Genomic DNA, 20,944 nt, shown 5'->3' with positions numbered 1-20,944 from the left:
GTCAATTTTTAAAATAAAATTTCAAGGTCAAAAAAAGTTAATAGTAAAAAATAATTAACACCTGAAGAACACTTACTTGCAATCTGTGGCCAAGGAATTTCCTTTTGGAATAGGTCAATTCATTGGAGTTTCATAATATATTGGTCAATCGGTTCCAATTTTGGTTTCCTTAAAACATTTCTTTTGTAATGCTAGGGTCTTGCTCTGTCTCCCAGACTGGAGTACAGTGGCACAATCAGAGCTCATTGCAGCCTCGAACTCCTGGGCTCATGCAATCCTCACACCTCAGCCTCCCAAAGTGCTGGGATTACAGGTATGAGCTACCACACCTAGCCCTAATTTTATTTTATTTATTTATTTTTTTTGAGACAGTGTTTCGCTCTGTCACCCAGGCTAGAGTGTAGTGGTGCAATCTTGGCTCACTGCAGCCTTTACCTCCTGGGCCCAAGTGATTGTCCTGCCTCAGTTTCCCAAGTGGCTGGGACCACAGGTGCATGTCCCCATGCCCTGCTAATTTTGTATTTTTTTTTTAATAGAGATGGGGTTTCACCATGTTGCCCAGACTGGTCTCGAACTCCTGGACTCAAGCAATCTGCCTGCCTAGGCCTCTCAAAGTATTAGAATTTACAGGCATGAACCACTGTGCCTGGCCTAAATTTTTAATTAAAAATTAAAAAAGGCCGGGCACGGTGGCTCACGCCTGTAATCCCAGCACTTTGGGAGGCCGAGGTGGGTGGATCACGAGGTCAGGAGATTGAGACCATCCTGGCTAACACAGTGAAACCCCGTCTCTACTAAAAATACAAAAAATTAGCTGGGCGTGGTGTTGGGCGCCTGTAGTCCCAGCTACTTGGGAGGCTGAGGCAGGAGAATGGCGTGAACCTGGGAGGCAGAGCTTGCAGTGAGCCGAGATCGTGCCACTGCACTCCAGCCTGGGTGACAGAGCAAGACTCTGTCTCAAGAAAAACAAATAAATAAATTAAATCAAATTTAAATTTAATTTAAAATAAAGTTATGGTTGGGCGCCATGGCTCACACCTGTAATCCCAGTACTTTGGGAGGCCACGCGGCGGGGAGGGTCGGGGAGGGGGTGGATCACTTGAGGTCAGGAGTTTGAGAGCAGCCTGACCAACATGGTGAAACCCCATCTCTACTAAAAATACAAAAATTAGGCATGGTGGCACACACCTGTAATCCCAGCTACTCCGGAGGCTGAGGCAGGAGAATGGCTTTAGCTCGGAAGGCAGAGGTTGAAGTGAGCTGAGATTATGCCACTGCACTCCAGCCTGGAGGAAAGAGTGAGACTCCGTTTTAAAAAAACTAAACTAAATACTTTTCCCCAATATTTGCTTTTTAATCCATACCCAATTCTAAAATAATTATTTTTCAAGTGTTACTCTTGCTCGGTCTTTTCCAAACCTTAACTTATAGAAACAGCTTTCAAGCTCATGTTTCATAATGGACTGTTCCATTGCCCCTGTGAAGTTAACAGTGAGTCCTGTAAACTTCAGAGAAGCAATAGGGAACGGTTGATACAAAGAGTTAAACCAGTCTGTTACTTCTTTTACACAACATAAGCATTCCCCAGATCATCAAATCCAGATGGCATCTACTCAGTCATTATCCTTCTGAGGTGAAACTATAGGAGAACTGAATACAATGTGTAATATCTGGCTTTGTGAGCAATGTGTTAGGTATTAACCCGACCCGTGGAGCACAGAATCTTAGAGGATACACAGGCGTCTACAGACCTGGGAGTGATTTTCCTCCTGAAAATCTATTGAGATGTACAGGATCCAAAAGTACATTTTAAAAAGTAAAACGTGAGGCTATAAGCAATAAGATTCCTTTGTATTAATACAAAAAAAAAATATCATACTACACTAGTCTATTAAAAGTGCTAATAACAGCCGGGTGTAGTGGCTCACGCCTATAATCCCAGCACTTTGGGAGACTGAGACAGGAGGATCACGTGAGCCCAGGAGTTTGAGATCAGCCTGGGTAACATATTGAGACCCCATCTCCACAAAAATATAAAAATTAGCCGGGTGTAGTGGCACATGCCTGTGGTCCCATCTACTTGGGAGGCTGAGGCAGGAGAACTGCTTGAGCCCAGGAGGTCGAAGCTGCAGTGAGCTATGATCGCACCACTCCACTCCAGCCTGGGCAACAAAGCAAGACCTTGTCTCAAAAAAATAATTAAGTTAAAAATACATAAAAGTGCTAATAAAAGTGTTAATACCATGGTGAAGCCCTGGACTGAAAGTCGGGGGCTCTGAGTTTGAGTTTATGGATCCAATTATGCAACCATAAATAGCTCTGTGGTTTGTGCAAGTTATGGAGACCCTCTGAGCCTCCCCTTCCTAAGCTGTCAAATGAAGTGAATTAGTGCTAGATTTTACTAAGATCTTTTCAATTATCAAACTTTACTGTTTGTTAAGGGGGACCCATAAGCATATAAATAAAGAGAAAGGATATTATATTTTTAGATTTTTCCAGTTTATGGAATCAATCTAAATTCTAAAATCTAGAAGAGAATTGGAAAACCACTAATACAATTGCATCTCATTTTATGGTACAAGTCAACAAATACATATTGAATTCTACTTTGTAATATTGGGGATATTTCACAAAGCAAAGCAAATATCTGCACTCATGAACCTTAGAGTCTGCAGAGGGGTATGGATTTTTTTTTCTTCTTTTTTTGAGACAGAGTCTCACTCTGTTGCTCAGGTTGGAGTGCAGTGGTGTAATCTCAGCTCACTGCAACCTCTGCCTCCCGGGTTCAAGTGATTCTCGTGCTTCAGCCTCCCAAGTAGCTGGGATTACAAGCATGCACCACCACACTTGGCTAATTGTATTTTTAGCAGAGACAGGGTTTTGCCATGTTGGCTGGGCTGGTCTAGAACTCCTGACCTCAAGTGATCTGCCCACCTTGGCCTCCCAAAGTGCTGGGATTACAGGCATGAGCCACCGTGCCCATGGGTGATTTAACAAGCAATTACAAGAAAGGGTGATAAGTGCTAAGATGGAAAAAGTAGAATGTTCTAACAGGAAGAGTATATACATACTGCAGTATGAAAGGCTGTCCTCGGTGAAGTTATGTCTAACTTGCAACCCAAAAAGCAGCTGTCAGGAGGGACTCAGGAGAGGAACGGTCCAGGTGGAGGGAGTGGCTCATCTGGCATCAGAGGCCAAACAGCAGGGACCAAGAGGGGAAGTATAAAGAGGTAGGTAGGCAGGCAGCGGCAGGCAGGAGCCGCAGCAGGCAGCACCTTTCAGAAAACATAACACGGAGTTTTGCTTCAGCTTCCTGCTAATGGGTGCTTTGTATATCGAAGGGATGGGACCAGATTTACGTTTTCAAAAGATGGTCCCAGCTGTGACGGGAAGAGAGGACTGCAGAGCAGCAGAACCTGAGGCAGGAAACCCCCAGGAGGTCGGACAGGGATGGAGACAAAGGACAGTGACCTGAATTAGATTATTGGCAGCAGGGACGCAGAGAGATTGAGAACCCGGGACTGGACTTGGTGACTAAGCCGATGTTGGGGAAGAGGAGTCAAAAATGATTCCTGGCCAGGCGCAGTGGCTCACGCCTGTGATCCCAGCACTTTGGGAGGCCGAGGCAGGCAAATCACAAGGTCAGGAGTTCAAGACGAGCCAGACCAACATGGTGAAAACCTGTCTGTACTAAAAATACAAAAATTAGCCAGGTGTGGTGGTGGGCGCCTGTAGTCCCTGCTACTTGGGAGGCTGAGGCAGGAGAATTGCATGAACCTGGGAGTTGGAGGTTGTGGTGAGCCAAGAACACGCCATTGCACTCCAGCCTGGGTGACAGAGTGAGGCTCCATCTCAAAAAAAAAAAAAAAATTATTCCTAGCCAGGCTCAGTGGCTCACACCTGTAATCCCAGTACTTTGGGAGGTTGAGGTGGGCGGATCACCTGAGGTCAGGAGTTCAAGACCAACTTGGCAAACATAGTGAGACCCCGTCTGTACTAAAAATACAAAATTAGCCAGGCATGGTGGCACACGCCTGTAATCTCAGCTACTCAGGAGGCTGAGGCAGAAGAATCGCTTGAACCCAGGAGGCAGAGACTGCAGTGAGCTGAGATTGCACCACTGCACTCTAGCCTGGGTGATAAGAGCAAAACTCCGTCTCAAAAAACAAAACAAAACAAAAGAATCCTAGACTTCCAGCTTAAGAAATTGGGTAGAAGATTGTCTTGTGTTTGCTAAAAGGACTGGGTCTCAGCTTGGAGATGCTGGCAGGCATTTTGCCATCACTTGGAAAGAGGCTGCCTGAGAGTGGAGCGAACAGAGGAAAACAAGCCAAGAGACAGGCAGAGGGAGGCTGAGCATGACGAACTTACTTTATGTCTCTGGGCCAGATATCACAGATCTACCTCAGGATTTTCAGGTGCATGAAATAATGCATTTCCTTTGTCATAGCGTTCGTTGGTAGTGGTGTTTTAGTTGGTTGAGTTTATGGAGTTAATTGTGCAACCATAAATAGCTCCATAAACTCAATTATCCCTTTGCTTGGCTGTTACAACCAACCAAGCAAAACACCACCACCAACAAAACCATGAGTTTGGGTTCTGTCACTTGGAACCAAAAAAATTCCAAGAAGATGGGTACAGGGAGAGTAGGGGGCCCAGGGCAGAACTGCCGTGGAAGAAGGGATCCAGGAAGATGAGACCAAGAACAAACAGCACGAGGAAAAGGAGGAAAGAAAATGGGAGAGGACAGGGCCAGCAGAAGAGAATTTCTCAAAGACACGTGCCTCAGGAAAGCCAAATGCTTTCAGGAGATAAGTTAGATAAGGACTAGGACACACACATTGGGTTTAGCAGCAGGGAATTGGTTGTGACTTTTGTGAGGATAGATTCATTGCAACCAGGGGAATAGAACCCAGAGTGAAGGCAGCTGGGGAGCCGAGGAGGAAGGAGGTCCCTGGATAGAAATAATTCTAAGCCAAGAAGCTGGGCTGTGAAGGGGAGGGTTGCTGGAGGAAGACGGATTTTGATGGATGAGATGGGACAAGGTGCAAAGGCCAAGAAGGATGCAGAAGAGGTGATCATCAATGAGAGAGATCCTAGAGGAGGGAGGAGGGAGAAGACCTAGAGCACAGGCCAATCCACAGATTGATTGATTTTTTTTTTAGACATGGGGTCTTGCTATGTTGCCTAGTCTGGTCTCAAACTCCTGGGCTCAAGTGATCCTCCCACCTCAGCCTCCTGAGTAGCTGGGATTATAGACACAGGCCACTATCATACTGACTCAATCGACAGATTTAAAGGTTGGCCCTAATCAAAGGAGTGATACTTCTTCAGCTGGAATGGGATAGAAAGAGAGAAAAACTTACTCAGATGCACCTGGACAGCAGCAGGAACTGTCTGACAGTCTCTCCTGTCTCCATAAAGTAGCGGGCTGGCTCTTTGCCGGGAGTGATGGGAGCCTGGGAGGTTTAAGGGGAATGCGGTGTTTGAAAATCTGCTGCGGAGAACAGGAGAGAGAGAAAGCTGGCTAGAAAATTGACTAAGCTAGGAGAGTCCAGTTGATTAATAGAAACCGCTCCCATTTTACCAGAACCTGTTCAGAAAGAATGGAATCTAGAAGTTTGATTACAATAAAACGACTGATTTATAAAAGGTTTCTTTTATAAAGGAATGTTATTACTGGGATATTTTTCATTAATGACCTGAAAGAGGAACTTTTAGGTTGGCTGATATAACACTATGTTTCCTTCCTCCCTTCCCCCCTCCCTCCCTCTCCCCACCCCCACCCGCTTCTTTCTTTCTTTTTCTGAGACAGTCTCACTCTGTTGCCCAGGCTGGAGTGCAATGGCGGGATCTCAGCTTACTGCAACCTCTGCCTCCTGGGTTCAAGCCGGGATTACAGGCACACGCCACCATGCCCAGCTAATTTTTGTATTTTTAGTAGAGACAGGGTTTCACCATGTTGGCCAGGCTGGTCTCGAATTCCTGACCTCAGGTGATCCACCTGTCTCAGCCTCCCAAAGTGCTGGGGTTACAGGCGTAAGCCACCACGCGCCAACCTGCTATAACACTAAGTTTTCCGCAGAGTAAACGGGCAAGTTCATGGAGATCTGCCACCCTAGGAACTCACAACAGGCCCAAAGTGGCCGAAAGGATTCCTAGGCTAGAGTGAGAGCATGAAAACACCAATTCAAACTGTGCTTGTAAGATAAAGGTCTTGAGAGCTCAGCAATCACCCAGTTGAGATCAAAGTTACAGACAACAATTCTCTTAAGGGCAGATATTGCCCTTGGAGAGAGCAGATACCAAGAGGCTATTAGGTAAGATCCTTCCAGCCCCAATCCTTCCTTGTCCTGTGACAAGATTCCGTTGAGGGTGATAAGAGCTCATGTGATATATCTGTACTTGAAAGATCTTCTCTCCTGGCCAGTTAGACATTTGTTGTTTTTTTTTTTTTTTGAGATGGAGTCTCACTCTGTCGCCCAGGCTGGAGTGCAGTCGCGCGATCTCGGCTCACTGCAACCTCCGCCTCCTGGGTTCAGGCAATTCTCCTGCCTCAGCCACCCAAGTAGCTGGGACTACAGGTGCGCACCAGCACACCCAGCTAATTTTTTTGTATTTTAGTAGAGACAGGGTTTCACCGTGTTGCCCAGGGTGGTCTTGAACTCCTGACCTCAGGTGATCTACCCGCCTCAGCCTCCCAAAGTGTGAGGATTACAGGTGTGAGCCACCGTGCTGGACCAACATTTGCATTTTTCAAATTCTATCCTCGGCCGGGGGCAGTGACTCATGCCTGTAATGCCAGCACTTTGAGAGACTAAGGCAGGCGAATTGCTTGAGCTCAGGAGTTCAAAACCAGCCTGGCCAACATGGCAAACCCCATCTCTATTAAAAGAGAAAAGAAAATTCTATCCTTATATTTTGTTTTATCATCAACAAAGTTGTTGGACAATATTGTCTCAGCCCCTCCTAAAATGTCTTCTCTGAATTACAATGTAGCCTTGTGCTGTAAGTCCTTGGAGAGGTATTACATGAATATTCTGTTTGAATTGTGTGTGTGTGTGTGTGTGTGTGTGTGTGTGTTTGTGTGTGTGTGTGTGTGGAGTTGGGGGGGGGGGTGTCTCACTATGTTGCCCAGGCTGGTCTTGAACTCCTGGCCTCAAGTGATCCTCCCACCTTAGCCTCCTGAATAGCTGTGACTACAGGTGCACATCACTGAACCCAGATAATTTAAAAAAAAAAAAATTTTTTTTTTTTTTTTTTTTTGAGACAGAGTCTCACTTTGTCGCCCAGGCTGGAGTGCAGTGGTGCGATCTCAGCTCACTGCAAGCTCCACCTCCCAGGTTCACACCATTCTCCTGCCTCAGCCTCCTAAGTAGCTGGGACTACAGGCACCCGCCACTATGCCTGGCTAATTTTTTTTTTTTTTTGTATTTTTTAGTAGACACAGGGTTTCACTGCATTAGCCAGGATGATCTTGATCTCCTGACCTTGTGAGCCGCCTGCCTCGGCCTCCCAGAGTGCTGGGATTACAGGTGTGAGCCACTGCGTTCGGCCAATTTTTTTTTTTTTTAAGAGACCAGTCTTGCTATGTTGCCCAGGCTGGTCTCAAACTCCCGGGCTCAGGTGATCCTCATGCCTCAGCCTCCTGAGTAGCTGGGACTACAAGTGCGTGCCACCATTCCTTGCTTAGTGTTTTCTGTCTTTTATAGTTAAGGGTATTTCCTACTGAATTATTCAATATCCTTCACATAAAGGAAAAGAAAAAAGCCCAGGCAGGAACATGCCCCCCCTAGGCCTTCCTTGCTTCAGTTTCCATTCATCAACATCATCTTTTATTGAGGAATTTCTAGTTCTTGAGCTAGAAAGTTCATTCCTCCCGGTCCTTCAGAGGACTCATCCTCATTTACAGCCTTCACACACTCCAGGTTACCATGGTCCAGGAGCCGTGTGGGGTGCTAAGTTTACAACGTCATCCCTAACAGGAAAGAATCCACAGACAGTGGACATCGCCCATGCAGAGTGACAGGTGGTAGGATAGGAGGTAGAGTGTGGCAAAAAAGCAGATGTCAGCCGGGCGCAGTGGCTCACCCCTGTAATCTCAGCACTATGGGAGGCCGAAGCGAACGGATCACTTGAGGTCAGGAGTTCAAGACCAGCCTGGCCAACGTGGCAAAACCCGTCTCTACTAAAAATACAGAAAATTAGCTGGGTGTGGTGGTGCACACCGTCTCTACTAAAAATACAGAAAATTAGCTGGGTGTGGTGGTGCACACCTGTAATCCCAGCTACTCCAGAGGCTGAGGCAGGATAATCACTTGAACCCGGGGGTGGAGGTTGCAATGAGCTGAGATTCCGCCACTGCACTCCAGCCTGGGCAACACAGTGAGACTCCATCTCAAAAAAAAAAAAAAAAAAGCAGATGTGGTCATCTCTTCCAGGATGGGCAGAAAGAGCCAGGAAGGGCCTCCCAGAAGAGGAGGTGGCACTTCAGCAGAATCTTGAAGGCTGAGGATTCCGCCAGGTTGGGAAGGTGTGGAGGGGTGGGAAACGGAGGGAACCGCAGAGGATAAAACAGCATGAAAGGTGTAACAGACTTCTTCCTGGGTGCTGCGAGCTGCACGGCCTGAGCAGAGCTGGGGGTAGGGAGCGATCACGAGGGGAGTCCTGACAAGGAAGTGACAGGGGCCAGGCAGACACAGCATGGCTTAAGAACAATGAAGAACTTTGGACTCTATCCTGGCCCAGATGTGAACCGATCATTTCTCCTCCTTGGTTTAGCTTAGATGAGAATTTCAAAAGAGAATTTTTGCTAAAACACAAAGGGAAAAGCAAACAAATACGAAAGCATAAAAACAAAAAGCTCAGAGATCCCAGATTTCTCAGCCTGCTCCACTAAATTCTGGCCCCAGATGGGCTTGGCCCAAGCCCTGTTTCTCTCCTCAACCCGGCCCATGTGGATGCTGGGAGTGTCCAGCACAGGCCTTGTCCATGGGTCTCAACAAGGGGGCAGATGGGATTTCCACTCCTAACAGATTCCGTGTCTGAAAAGTCACCCCTGGGCGATCTTGCTAACACAGAGGTCGGCTGAGTTTCTGTTATGTAGCGGCCCCTGGAGGTCTTGTTCTAAATCAGGGATCAGCGAACGTTTTCTGTCAAGGGCCACATAGTGAACATGTAGGGCTTTGCAGGTCATTCGTATCTCCATCACAGCCACTGAAGACTAATGCAGTGCTGATGGCTTTAGATGGCATGTAACATCTTTAGACAGCATGTAAACAAAAGGGCGTGAATGTGTTCCAAGGAAACCTTATAAACACTGAAATTTAAATTTATATTATTTTCATGTCATAAAATATTATAATTATTATTATTTTTTTGAGACAGAGTCTCGCTCTGTCACCCAGGCTGGACTGCAGTGGGGCAATCTCAACTCACTGAAACCTCCGCCTCCTGGGTTCATGTGATTCTCGTGCTTCAGCTTGCCAAGTAGCTGGGACTACAGGCGCCCAACACCACACCCGGCTAATTTTTGTATTTTTAGTAGAGATGGCCAGGCTGGTCTCAAACTCCTGGTCTCAAGTGATCTGCCCACCTCAGCCTCCCAAAGTGAGATTACAGGAGTGAGCCACCACACCTGGCCTGATTTATTTTTTTATTTTTATTATTATTTTTGCAGACAGGGTCTCATTCTGATGCCTAGGCTGGAGTGCAGTGGTGCAGTCATGGCTCACTGCAGCCTCAACCTCGCAGGCTCCAGTGATCCTCCCACCTCAGCCTCCTGAGTAGCTGTGAATACAGGCGTGTGCCAACACACCTGCCTAATTTTTAAAATTTTGTAGAGATGGGGTCTTGCTATGTTACCCAGGCTGGTCCTGAAATCCTGGCCTCCAGTGATCCTCCTGCCTCAGCCTCTCAAAGCACTGGGATTACAAGTGTGAGCCACAACACTCGGCCTCTATTTTAATTTTTTTCCCAACCATTTAAAAATGTACACACCATTCTTAGCTCATGGACTACAAAAACAGACAATGGGCCAGATTTAATATTTTTATTATTTATTAATTTTAAACAAATGATACTAATATATACCATCTGCTGAGCATCTTCTAATTGCCAGGTAGTATGTACCACAGAGAGTTGCTATTAAGAATAAATGTGGCTGGGCGTGGTGGCTCACGCCTGTAATCACAGCACTTTGGGAGGCCGAGGCAGGCAGATCACCTGAGGTCAGGAGTTCGAGACCAGCCTGGCCAACATGGTGAAACCCTGTCTCTACTAAAAAATACAAAAATTAGCTGGGTGTGGTGGCGTCCCTGTAAATCCCTGCTACTTCGAAGGCTGAGGCAGGAGAATCGCTTCAACCCAGGAGACAGAGGTTGTGGTGAGCCGAGATCGTACCACTGTACTCTAGCCTGGGCAACAGAGCAAGACTCCTCTCAAAAAAAAAAAAAAGAATAAATGAGATAATGCAGTTAAAACACTTAGCAGAGGGCCTGCACTAAGGTCTCAATCATTGTTAGCACTCATTATTATTACTATTACTATTGTTTATATACCTTATCTTTAATTGGCAAAACAACCAAGAAATACGAGATAACTCTTTTTTTTTTGAAATGAAGTTTCACTCTTGTTGCCCAGGCTGGAGTGCAATGGCATGAACTCAGCTCACTGCAACCTCTGTCTCCCAGGTTCAAGCGATTCTCCTGCCTCAGCCTTCCAAGTAGCTGGGATTACAGGTGTCCACCTAATTTTTGTATTTTTAGTAGAGACGGGGTTTCACCATGTTGGTCAGGCTGGTCTCGAACTCCTGACCTCAGGTGATCCACCTGCCTCAGCCTCCCAAAGTGCTGGGATTACAGGCATGAGCCACCACGCCTAGCCCAAGATAACTTTTTTTTTTGGTGGGTGGTGGCGGGATGGAGTCTCACTCTGTCGCCAGGCCGGAGTTCAGTGCAGTGGCTCAATCTTGGTTCACTGCAACCTCCGCCTCCCAGGTTCAAGTGATTCTCTTGCCTCAGCCTCCCAAGTAGCTGGGACTACAGGCGTGCACCACCACACCCAGCTAATTTTTGTATTTTTAGTAGAGACGGGGTTTCACCATGTTGGCCAGGATGGTCTCGATCTCTTGACTTTGTGATCCACCCAACTCGGCCTCCCAAAGTGCTGGGATTACAGGCATGAGTCACTGTGCCCGGCCCAAGATAACTCTGAATATCCCATTGAGGATCAGAAAATTAAGTACTTTGTGAAACTAGCAACTAGCAGACCTAGGATTTGAACTTGATATACCTGACTTCAAAGTCCATGCCTTTTCCATGGCATCATCCTACCTCCTGTTTAGTTTATCTGAAGCATATTCCCTGGATGGTTGCTAATCCCTGGTCTGCCCATCAGCAGCAGGCATTATCATCCCCAGAGCCTGCTATCTTGTGTCAGGATTAGCACAGGACTTATTCTATTCTTGTTTTAACACTTCAACGCCTGTTGGACCACTTAGCTCTTATTTCATGCCAAGGGATCCTCTGCCCTGTAGCACAGAGAAAATAACTGAGCTCAGAACAATGAGAACTTTTCCAATCCCCTCACTTCTCCAGGTTCTTCTGATGACTCATCGCCAGGTAACTTCCTGAAAGTGACGCTCCCAGAATCCTAGCACACCAGGATTCTAACAGTAAACCACTTTACACATCAGTCGTAACTCCAGATAGCTTCCACCAAAGGTAAGAAGAGTGCCGTGGTATAAAAACCATCAGAGCTGTCCATAAAATGTTACTGATGGTACTGTTCACAGCTTCAAAATTATATTCAAGGGAGGCCACGTGATAATCCTTCCTTGATTTAGCTCCAGAAAAAAAAAAAAAAAAAAGTCCTCTCTAAAGTTGAATCTGTGTACTTTCTCTTACTAGAATAAGAAAATGATGTCACCCAACCTGTTTCCTTTTCTGTCGTGGCTTCTAAGAAACTTAAAGCCAAATTCTCTGCCAAAATATCTCATCTCAGGTGTCCCACAGGATTTATTTCTGCTTCACTGCTTTGATCACTTTTATGTTTTATAATTTTAAAAACAGCTAGTCTCTACTGTGCGTCTCCTATATACCTGGCACCATGCCATTCCTGACATGCCTTCCTTCTTTCTGCATACATTTCCTGATATACCTTCTTTCTTTCCTGTATGCATTTCCAGCAAAGTTCTTTGACACCTCACCCACTTGTCTATCTACGTGTCTGTCTTCCTCCGCCCCAGTTATAAGCCTCTCAATGGCAGGCACCATGTCTTACCCATCCTTACCTGTTCTGCATCTAACACAGTATTGCCACTAACGTGGCACTCAGTAAAAGTGCTGAATGAAAACATTAATGGATTAATGGATTTCTAATTCTCCCAACAACTCTGTAAAGTTGTTACTGCATTTTACAGATGAGAAAACGTAACATTCTGGTAGGTTAGGTAATTTTTCCAAGGTTCCAGAGTTTGATAAGTGGTTTCAAAGCTGGCCATTGTTTTACTAAACTACCCTAGTGCCTTATTTTTTAAGTTATGTTTTATCTTGTAGTCTACAACTCAACTCTCCTGGAAGCAAGCAGGTACAAATAGTGGGTTAGTGGGTTAATGTATTAGTACTGCTAATAAAGACATACCCGAGACTGGGTAATTTATAAAGAAAAAGAGGTTTAATGGACTCACAGTTCCACATGGCTGGGGAGGTCACACAATCACAGCAGAAGGCGGAGGAGCAAAGGCACATCTTACATGGCGGCAGGCAAGAGTGTGTGTGCAGGAGAACTCCCCTTTATAAAACCATCAGATCTCATGAGACTTATTCACTATCACGAGAGCAGCATGGGAAAAACCTGCCCCCATGTATCAATTACCTCCCACCAGGTCCCTCCCACGACACATGGAGATTATGGGAGCAACAATTCAAGATGAGATTTGGGTGGGGACATAGCCAAACCATATCAGTTAAAAAAGAAAAAGAGGCTCTATCTACCTTTATGCATCATCGTGATGAGTCAACCTGGCTTTATCCTTAGAGGCCACAAGATTGGGATGTCGTCCCAGGAAAATTGTGGTTCTTCCAGATTGCACCCCCCTTCCACATCTCTCTCTCTCTCTTGCATCTCTGCTTATCTTTGAAAAGCTCTCCTTTTAGTCTGTCTTTTGGGTTTTCTGCTGCATGTATCACCGGGAACCTCCATGCAGGCACTAAGACCTCCAGGCAATCCCCATACCTGGTCTCTGCCGGAGCAACTTACACTAACAGGATTCCAGTCCTTCTGCATCTTAGAGCCCCTAGACACACATCCGAATTGGAACCCTGTAGCTCTGGGTGGCTTCCTTGATGGAACTGAAACCCTCTCTGGCATTTGGCACCGCCCACCTACATCTCATAACATCTCCCCTCCAACTCTACCTATTCCCGAGGGGCCCCATCCAGGAGTCAATGAAAGCTTATATAAAAGGAGTTTATGTCCAAGGGCAACTGGCAGAACATCTAGAATAAAGATGGCAGATGGTTGTTACTAGATAGAAAAACTAGAAATTGGAGAAGATATTTGACACATTGTTGGCCCTCAGATATTTGATAATGAATGAATGAATGAACTAACTCACTCTAACATCACCACTTTCCCACCTTGATACCTAGACAGCCAGCAACCAAACACCAAATTCTAAGCACCCAAATCTCTTCAGCCATGGTAGTCCTATGAATGTGCTGTAGCAAGACTGATTGAGACGGAAAACTCGGTCTGTTTTCTGCTTGAAAAGCAAGCCAGAGCACATCTTTGTCAGTCAGCCCAGAGATTCCTTCTCAGTACCAGGCACTGGTTGTCTTTCAGGGGCAATTGGAGGGTGGGGGTGGGGGAGGGTGGACAGGTTTTGGCTTCACATCCTCCCTTTGCTTGAAGTTGCTCAGTGACCCTAGGCAGTCACTGGATAGCTGGGGCCTCACTGTTCTCATCTGTAAAAAGAGGAGGTTGAACTAAATGCCATCTCTGCCACCTTCCAGCTTCTCATTCTGTGATTTTTCCTCCAGGAATCCAGCCAGCATTCTTTCCTTGGGCTGGAATCTATGAGATGCCCATTTTAATCTTCCTGGTTGCATTTCCTAGTCTTCCTTATCACAAATCTGTCAGGAATTGGAGACCAGCCTGGCCAACACCGTGAAACCCCATCTCTACAAAAAATACAAAACTTAGGAATGACGGTGTGCACCTATAATCCCAGCTACTTGGGAGGCTGAGGCAGGAGAATTGCTTGAATCTGGGAGGCAGAGGTTACAGTGAGCAGAGATTGTGCCACTGCACTCTAGCCTGGGAAACAGAGTGAGACTCTGTCTCAAAAAACAAACAAAAAACAAGTTTGTCACAAGCTCCTAGGCCTTGGGAATCTGATCATAACGTGACATACCATAGGACTTTTTATGTGTGTGGTAAAATAGATTGAACATAAAATTGGCCATTTTCACCATTTTTTATTGAAGCGATGAGGTCTCGCTCTGTTGCCCAGGCTGGAGCAGTGGTGCAATGATAGTTCACTGCAGCCTCAACCTTGGCTCAAGTGATCCTCCTGCCTCAGCCTCCTGAGTCACTGGGATTACAGGCGTGCCACCCTGCCCAGCTATCTTAACCATTTCTTTTTATTTTTTGAGATGGAGTCTCACCCAGTTGCCCAGGCTGGAGTGCAGTGTTACAATCTCAGCTCACTGCAACCTCTGCCTCCTGGGTTCGAGTGATTCTCCTGCCTCAGCCTCCCGAGTAGCTGGGATTAGAGGCTCGTGCCACCACATCCAGATTATTTTTGTGTTTTTAGTAGAGACGGGGTTTCACCATGTTGGCCGGGCTGGTCTTGAACTCCTGACCTCAGGTGATCCACTAGTCTCGGCCTCCCAAAGTGCTGGGATTACAGGTGTTGAGTCAATGTGCTCGCCTTATCTTAACCATTTTTAAGTGCAATGGTGTATGACATTAAGCACGTTCACATTGTTGTGTAACCATCACTATCATCCTTCTCTAGAACTTTTTCATCTTCCCAGGCTGAAACTCTGTACCCATTAAACATGAACTCCCCACTTTTCCTCCCCCTAGCTTCTGGCAACCCCCATGCTTTCTGTCTCTATGAACTTGACTGCTTTAGGGACCTCATACGAGTAGAATCATATAGCATCTGTCCTTTTGTGACTGGCTTATTTCACTTAGCATGATGTCCTTAAGGTTCATCCATGTTGTAGCATGTGTCAGAACTTCCTTTTTAAGGCTAAATAATATTCCATTATTTGTACTGACACATGTTGTTTATCCATTCATCTGTCCATGAACACTGAGGCGGCAGCCACCTTTTGGCTATTGTAAAGAACTTTGCTAGGTACATGGATGTACAAATATCTATTCAAATCCCTGCTTACAATTCTTTTGGCTTTAAATCCAGAAGTGACATTGCTGATCACATGATAATTCTATGTTTCATTTTTTCCAGAACTTCTATACGATCTTCTTCAAGGAGACTTTTTTTTTTTTTTTTTGAGACAGGGTCTCACCCAGGCTGGAATACAGTGATGCAATCACAGCTCACTGCAGCCTCTACCTCCTCAGCTCAAGTGATCCTCCTAGCTCAGCCCCAACTAGTAGCTTGGGCAACAGATGCACGCACAACCATGCCAGGCTAATTTTTGTATATGAGACGAGTTTTGCCACGTTGCCCAGTCTCAAGTGAGCCGCCTGCCTCAGCCTCCCAAAGTGCTGGGATTAGTCATGAGCCACTGCGCCCAGCCTCAAGGGGAATTTTTTTTATTTTTTTTAATTTTTTTTTTTTGAGATGGAGTCTCGCTCTGTCGCCCAGGCTGGAGTGCAGTGGCGTAATCCTGGCTCTGGCTCACTGCAAGATCCACCTCCTGGGTTCATGCCATTCTCCTGCCTCAGCCTCCTGAGTAGCTGGGACTACAGGCGCCCGCCACCACGCCCAGCTAATTTTTTGTATTTTTAGTGGAGACAGGGTTTCACCGTGTTAGCCAGGATGGTCTCGATCTCCTGACCTCGTGATCTGCCTGCCTCGGCCTCCCAAAGTGCTGGCATTACAGGCATGAGCCACCACGCCCAGCCAGGGGACTTTTAAATGCATCAACAGTATTGCTTGAGAAGCTAGGCACTGCGGTCTCACTCCCATGCTGACGCCTGAAGTGTGGGTTTACCTGGAAGGGCTGTCCCACCTCAGTCTTCAGAGGCAAGGACCCACCTGCTGTTCAGAATGAGCCCTGTATGAAAAGACTGCACCTGGAGCTGATTGTGCCTCTGCCCTCAGCAGTGCCTCAGTACACACTTCTGGGAAGTGGGCTAATAATACTCAATTTATAGGGTTTTTATAAGAATCAGGGATAGTGAACACAAAGCGCCTAAGTAAACACTTACAGAATGCGCCTATTAATCTACCCTACAAAAAGCAAATGGTGGTTACAAAAACCAAATGAAATCATGTCTAAGAAAGCTGATAATGTCTAAGAATGCATGACCATTTGGCCACACGTTCCACCAACGCTGCACCCTCATCATTTCTTTCCTAATCACTGCTGCAGCCTCTTAACAGCTCTTCCTGCCTCCTACCCTCTTAAGTCCATTCTTCACTGAAGCCTCAGAGTAAGCTGCTTAAAGCAGATCTGATCCTGTTATTCTCCCACCAAAGTTTCCAGTGGCTCCCCCTGCCTTTACAAGACTTTTTATGGTGTGACCCCGTCCTCTTTCTTTAGTCTTATTCTATATTTTTCTGGGCCTCATATTTTGGTACTTTATCTCCACCATTTAAAAAATTTTTTTAGTTTAATTTTTTTTTTTTTAGACAGGGTCTCACCCTGTTGCCCAGATTGTAGTGCAATGGTGCAATCTCAGCTCACTGTAACCTCCACCTCCTGGACTCAAGAGATCCTCACACCTCAGCCTCCCAAGTAGCTGAGACAACAGGTGTGCACCACCTCACCTAGCTAATTCTTTTTTTTTTTTTTTTTTTTTTTTTTTTTTTTTTTTTGGAGAAATGTGGTCTCACTATATTGCCCAAGCTGGTCTCAAACTCCTGGGTTCAAGCAATCCTCCCACCTTGGCCTCCCAAAGTGCTGGGATTATAGGCGTGAGCCACCGTGCCTGGCCTTTACCTCCATGATTTTGTTAATGTTTGTCCCCTCTACCTGGAGCACTCTCCTCCCACTTCTGGCTAAAACTTAGTCATCCTTTAATACTAATTTCAGGCACTGATTTTTTCAGAGGTCCGATAGCACTACGAGCAGACATCTATCATCATACCAAGTGCATAATTATCTCTGGGTTGATTTCCCCAACTAGATCAGCTTCTTAAAGTCAGATGTTAAACTATTGATCTTCATATTCCTAATCCTAAAACTGTGCTAGGGTGTTTATTGAACAAATACATGAATAGGAATAGAGTGATGTTTTTATTATTGGAAACCTGGATAGTTCATGTATGAGTGACTATCTCCTTCAGAATAACTACTTTTTAACCTCACATTACATGACTATTATTTAAAAATTAGTATCATTAGACAATAATTTTTTTTTAAATTGGCACCACAAAGGGGGAAGCCACAGAGGAAATGCTCTGAGTTCCTCTCTATTGTTCTTTCTGCGTTCCTTTTTCCCTTCAAAATAAATGATGTGTTTTAACACAGAGCTACTCATGTCTTTATGGTTATTCTGAGAGATGTTTCTGTTTCATCAGTGTCTAAGAAATACGCCGGCCCCTACTTCTGAGGTCTTGATGACACAGCCTCCATTTATAGATCCTATGTGCAGTGTTTTCACTAGGAGTGAGCTAAAGCTATGAGTCCAGTCTTGCACTTAGTAGGTAAATAATCTGCAGAAAAAATGAGTAATTGGTGAGTCACTCACCTGTTTGAGTTAACGCCTCTAAGTGCCAGTCTGTAACTGCAGGTCAGTTTTTAAAGTTTACCTCCTTTAGAAGCAAAAACTATGCCAGCTGTGCCTTTTTGGAAGCATACATGCATTGGAAGATTGTAAAAAACAGTGGGTCATTTTTTAAATTAACCTAACGTGTGTGTATTCACAGTTGATGCTGGAGACACTTGATCTGCTTATTTTTTTAGTTAGCCCATGAATTTGTATTTAAATGTCTTGATCTGAGTGTCAGTGTCTTTCCATAGGAATCACTTGAGGGTTTGGGTTTACTGATGTTTGCAAACCACTGTGCAAAGTTATTGTCTGAATTTAACATGTTTTTAAACTTCCTTTTAAGCTTCAGATGGTGCCTTCTAGTTCTTATGGTGTCGGTGACTATTAATAACTAGATTTTGGTTTTATCTTTTGGGTTTATTGTCCCTCCAGGGAAGTCAAAACGGTAATCACTAACATATACGAATTTTTTCTTGTTTTTAATCTTTTAAATATTTGTTTCTTTTTACTCACAAATACAAAATGATTTTTATTTTTTGAGACAGGGTCTCACTCTGTCACCCAGGCTGGGGTGCAGTGGGGTGGTCTCAGTTCACTGCAAACTCTGCCTCCCAGGCTCAAGTGATCCTCCCACCTCAGCCTACCAAGTAGCTGGGACCACAGGTGCTCACTACCATGCCGGCTAATTTTTTCATTTTTTGTAGACATGGGGTTTCGCCATGTTGCCCAGGATGGTCTTGAACTCTTGAGCTCAAGCAATCCTCCCACCTCGGCCTCCGGATGTTCTAGGATTACAGGTGTGAGCCACCACACCCGGCCTCACGATGCTTTTAAATGAATATTAACGTGAGATGTGGAATATTGTATGTAATAGGCAATTCATAATTTCACATTTTGAAAAAGAACTGATAATTCCAGAGCAAAGTACTCAGAGTTTGTTAAGGACCAGCAGGAATTTCTGCTTAACAAAATATTTAGAATCCCAACAACTCTGAGACTTACCTCCTTTCCCTGGGGATAGGTAAGGTGAGAACAATTTGAAAGAATTTTCTTCAGTTCTGGGGATGAGGAGAATTTTCTTATTATCTCAAGTCAACAGGTATGACTGTCTAGCAAAAAAGGAATGTGAGTTCATTGCTAGCATTTTAGACTTGGAATGAACAATAAATATAATATTAATAGTTCAACCTTCTCAGAGGCAGAAACGTTTTAAAACCAAGCTTGCCTGATTTCCCATCTGCTGCCTTTTACGACCAGCAAATTTGTTAAGGAGGATCATGTTTACCTGATGAATATCTTTCAGTTTTCCTAATTATAACCTTTATTACTAAATGCCTAAAGGAGTTCACAAGTAAAATCAACCAATTCGTATTTATGGGAATGAAAATATAGGGTGAAGGTTTTAAATAAAAACATATCTTTAAAAACATGAATTATGTTACATGGGGGATAAGGATCAAAAGACACACGTGCTTTGCCAAGCCTTGAAAAGTAGGCAAAGATGGGGTCACCTTAGACTTTCAGCATGGAGCCTTCAGGACAGGACATGCTTACCAAGGGGTGAGACTGAACGGATGGAGCCCTGCAGGGTGACCCAGAAACAGGCTGAGGACAGACACCAACAAAACTCAGCATTCCGAGCGCCCCCTATTCCCGGGCTTCCAATCTGCCAAACTTAACTTTTGAAAAGCTCAAATTGTGGGATCCCAAATTAAAGTCAGCTGTGCTGAGGGGCTCGCAGGTACAGCTGGCTTTGGGGTCCGCATTCTGTGGTGTCTTCTGGGGTAGGTGTGTTTGGGGCTGCAAGGACTGGAGGGCACCCACGGCACGGGCTTACCCACAGGGACAGCGCCTCCTGACAGCGCGCGAGGCGGGCGCGTGGCAGATGCCGCTTACCCATACCCGAGGCAGCAGGGGTCGGGACCCCCGCCCACAGTGTGATACCGACCCCTGCTGACAGCCATACTCTCCCAGTTCTCACAAATTCCCGCCTCTGTAGAAACCCAGCCCGGCCCACCCCGGAGTTGACGTCCACAATCCGAGGCAGGGGACATGGACCGCGAGCTTGCAATCGCCCGCCCCAGACGCCCAGAGCAGGCGCCCCACGTCCGGCCCGCGGGCAGGACGACGGGGCCAGACAAAGAGTTTTAAAATCGATCCCCCGGGTAAAGCCCGGGCTACAGCGAGAAGTGCGAAGCCGTCTCTAAATTTTAGCAGCTCGCCGCTTCTCCCATTGGCACGACGAAGAAAAGACTTCCCACCCCCGAAAGGGAAGATCCCGAAGAGCCCCTACCTCGCTGCAGCGCCAGGTCCCGCGGTCTCCAGCGGCGGCCACTGCAGCCGGCGACAGCGCCAGCGGCCCGGCCCCGCCCTCTCCACGGTCCCGCCCCCTGAGGCCCCGCCCTCGGCTCACCGCATCCCCGGCCCGGCCGGCCGGCTCCCGGTCCCACCCACCGCCCGCTGGGAGGCTCCCGGCCCCGCCCCCCGAATACCCCGCCCACCGCCCCCTCGGCGGCTCCCGGCCCCGCCCCCTAACGCCCCGCCCACCGCCTCCGCGTCGGCTCCCGGCCTTTTCCTCGGAGGCCCCGCCCTCGCCGGCTCCCGGGCCCGCCTTCTCGCGGCCCCGCAGCTGGGTTCAGACTGTCGTGCAGGCCCCAGAGCCCGGTGCATTGTGGGACGCCGCAGCCAGTGCCGAGCCTGCGCTGCCTCCTGGCGGGCGCCGCTGCAACAACACCAGCACCCGGCTGCACACGGCGGAGGGCTATACGGCACCGGGCGCCGATCGCTGGGGTCCCGGTAAAACATGAAAATGAGCCGGATGCTTAGAGTGCGGGGCTACCTCCCGCTTAGCGACATAAGGAAACGCGAAAGCAGCGTTAAGACTAGGGCAAGCTTTCGAAACTAGGGAAAATCATTACAAAGGATCAAACGAAATGACGTCAAGGGGAGGGAGAAACCTGCACGCGTCGTTTTTATTTCTGGGGAAACCACAGATCAGCTCAGTCTAGAGAAGAACGGGGTTCTGTGT

General features: G+C 46.5%; 1 protein-coding gene across 1 annotated transcript in view; it reads right to left on the bottom strand.

The window, feature by feature from the left end:
• Positions 1-20,293, bottom strand: part of EXTL3 (exostosin like glycosyltransferase 3) — a 133,258-nt gene extending 112,965 nt beyond the window's left edge. The window contains exon 1 of the mRNA XM_063709166.1: positions 20,210-20,293. The gene's annotated coding sequence lies outside the window, so the exon portion shown is untranslated. The remainder of the gene's footprint in view (positions 1-20,209) is intronic.
• Positions 20,294-20,944: the final 651 nt, after the last annotated feature.

The sequence above is a fragment of the Gorilla gorilla genome, chromosome 7, assembly GCF_029281585.2.
Source record: "Gorilla gorilla gorilla isolate KB3781 chromosome 7, NHGRI_mGorGor1-v2.1_pri, whole genome shotgun sequence".
Classification (NCBI taxonomy): domain Eukaryota; kingdom Metazoa; phylum Chordata; class Mammalia; order Primates; family Hominidae; genus Gorilla; species Gorilla gorilla.
The sequence above is the reverse complement of the archived record's forward strand: the minus strand, read 5'-3'. Positions and strand labels throughout refer to the sequence as shown.